Below are 3,485 nucleotides of genomic sequence, written 5' to 3'. Positions count from 1 at the left end.
GTGTGTGTGAGTGTGTGTGGGGGTTAAATTTCACACATGGAGGTATGTGGTCTTCTGAAGTGTCAAAAGAGACCCGAGTGCCGGGCGCACTCACACCGCTCTTTGTTATTAAGCAGGTCCAAGCCAAACACAAAGGCATAGTGTGTTTTTTCTGTGAGTAATGCATTAACCTGTTAAGGAAAGAGTTCACGTCCAAAGTACGGGGCCGGACAGCACAAGATTTATGGCGATGGCTGCAGAAATTATGCTTTTCTTCCCCCTGTAGGCACTTTAATTATGTAATCATTCCCAGCTGTTTTTCATTTGGCCGGGGGTCGTTAATTAGGGGGGTAAGGGGTGCTCGGTTCAAGTGCTCTGACTCTCTGGCGATAAGTTGAGAATTGTCCGCGGGGCTCGACGGCCCGGGATGATTAGCCAAATCCATAGCAAAACTCATTTGTTATTCGGGCTTTACTCGGCGAGCCTCCTGCCGGGCCGGGAGCGGCGTTTCCTCCCCGAACTGCCCTCCTTATCACCCCCGCTCATCAGCCCCGACCGCGCTCGGATAGGACGCCGGGATATCTGTGTTTGCTTTCCTTATTAGGGCCCGAATGCAGGATAAACAGATAAGTGCGGGGCCCGCGAGTCCGATAATCGCGATTAATCTCTGCATCTCGGGGGTTACGGGACGCCCTCAGCGGAGCGGCCCCCCGTCAGACCCCGCGCTCGCTCGGCCCTAATTGCGGGATCGAGATTCGAGTCAGGGTCGGAGCTGAGAGGAAACCGTGTTATCGACGCGTCCTCTTGGAAACGTTCACGCAAAACGCATCTGACGTCCGAATAATAGCCTCACTGTGCGAGACCTCTCTCTTTTTTTCTTTCTTTTTCTTTTCTCGCTCGACGTTTCTACGCCCTCGCGGCAGAAACGTATGTGCTGTGTCTGTCAGTGCCGATTTTTTAATTCAGACCGCTCATACCGAGCGCCGACGCCGCGGAAAACATTTTCTCCGTTGCTAGCCGACTCGGTGAATAACGGCGCGAGATTAACGACGTTACCCTCCGCTAAACGCTCCGGCCGTTTGTTTTCGGAGGCGTACGCGGAGCCAAAAAACAAAAACAGCACCGCGAATTTACTCCGAATTACCTCGGGAGGTGGGCGGGGGCGTAAAAAAAAAAAAATTACATCCGTCACTGTGCGTTTCCCATAATGCACTGTGTACACGGGGCTGAATTAAGATGGATATAAACATGTTCGGCACTTATTTCAACACTTTGAGGACCTGCGGGGGAGTTTTTGGGATGAGGAATGAGAAAATGAGTCAGGGATTAGCTCAAACACCCCTCCACACACACACACACACACACACACACACACACTTATTAATGCATTTCCTGCTTCACTCGGTCATCATTATTTATCTAATTAGCGTTACATTACAGATTTAAAGCAAATATCCAGCCAAATTTACATCCAAAAGTATTTGGACACCCCTCCTAATTAGTGCAGCTGTTCCAGCGATGTCTAAGTCTAACCAACATGTACAATCAACAATATGAAACAGTTTAGGGAAGGCCCTTTCTTGTTCCAAAGTTGAGAGGATTCTAATAAGACGTGGAACTCATAAGGCAGATTATTTAGACGCTCTACTTACGTCACCACAGTTTTAGCTTACTGAGCTAACACAGTTACTGCACAACCCACTAGCACGCCAGCTAACGTCTCCCTCCGTGTACCGAAAACGCTTAAACTGTCCCTGACGAGCCTGAATTTACAAATAAACGACACTCGTATAATTACACCTTTATACAGATTAAACATCAATGAGAATTTATTTACATTTGAAAGGAACTCTGTTGGTTGCTCCGCATTGTATTCGTCCACCATGTTTGTAGTTTTTTGTGAGAAAAGTCGTGCCGCACTGAATGCTGGGATTGCCTTCAGCGCTGAGGAGGCGTCGGACGCTCCCTCGTCATTCAGTCAGATCATCACTCAGAATTAAGGCGCCTCAGTAGGAGCATTTTAAGGAATATAGGAATTTAGACATGCCCTCTTCTCGGGAGTGTAGGATGATCGAAAATGCTTCTGTGTAGAGAGATCACTAGGTTTTCAGACAGACACAATTTTAAGTGGTAGCTCCAGTGGTTAAAATACTGGACTGGGGAGCTGACGCTCAGTTGGGCCCCTGAGCAAGGCCCTTAACAGTCAAAGGTCTGCATACCAGACCTTTTTTTTTTTGAACGCTTGATGTTTTTCTATCCGGGTTTGGGACCTGCACTGACAGCGCACTGACAACCACACCTCCCAATAGCTAGTTTGATGCCCGTCCAGCACAAGCAGTAGTCAGCTAGTGTATTTCACTCCTGCGCCACAAGAGATAAAAGATAAAAATCAGAACGTGACCATGTTTTGGAAAGTCTTCTCAGTGGATCTGGTTTTATCACCTCTGGTTTTAAATTGAGATGTACTACAAGCTTAGGGAAGAATTGCTCTGCTATGCAGCCACTGTTGGGCCCTTGAGTAAGGCTCCTAACCCTGTCTGCTCCAGGGGCGTGGTACAATGACTGACCATGAACTCTGACCCCAGCTTCCAAACAAACTGTGATACACGGGTAAAGAATTTAATTGTATTGCACACATGTAGACGTATATATGACACATAAAGGCGTCCTTTTTCTTTTTATGGTCGGGTGTTTGTAAAGTTGCTTTGAGACAATGTCTATTGTAAAAAGCGCTATATAAATAAAGTTGACTTGACTTGACTTGACGTGTTCGAACATTTTTGGCCATATAGTTTACATACAACACACTTAATGTTTAGTTTTATGTATTTTATTAGTTTTTTCCCCTCAGTCAGGCATGATGTTTGATAATCAACAACAAGCTTCTAGAACAATCCGCTCCTGATTTTCTGGTACAGACGTGACTTTAAAGGACTGTCCACATATTTTTAACAGGTTGAGGTCAGGGCTTTGAGCAGGTCGTTCTTAATGCTTATCTGCTATATGGGATGTAGGATGATGTCTTATTTAAGTATATCTGTTGATCAGAGGAGGGTGTGGTGATGATCCTCAAGCATTTTACTTTTTAATTAGGTATTAAAAACACGCTGGATTGGCGTCCAGTCAGTGTTTAATTCCTGCACTGTGTCCAGAGTTTAGTAAAAGCGATTTAAACAATAGGAAATAAACATAATATGACCAAAAGTATTCGGACACCTGATTGTAAGCTTGTCGGACGTCCCATTTTTAAAACACAGAGTGACTTCTGTCATCTTTCCAGCTAGAACAGCAGACACTCTACTGACAGGCTTTCCACAAGACTTTGGAGTGTGTCTGTGAGAATTTGTGCCCATTCAGTCAAAACATGACGGCGTTTGTACGGCTGGGTGATGATGTCGATGTTCCGGTTCATCCCAGAGCTGTGGAATGAGGCTGAGGTCAGGGCTCTCCATGTCTTTATAGAGCTCGCTCATGCCGGAACAGAAAAGGACCTTCCCTAAACTGTT

This window comes from Trichomycterus rosablanca, chromosome 13, assembly GCF_030014385.1.
Source record: "Trichomycterus rosablanca isolate fTriRos1 chromosome 13, fTriRos1.hap1, whole genome shotgun sequence".
NCBI lineage: Eukaryota > Metazoa > Chordata > Actinopteri > Siluriformes > Trichomycteridae > Trichomycterus > Trichomycterus rosablanca.
Note: the sequence above shows the minus strand (reverse complement) of the source record.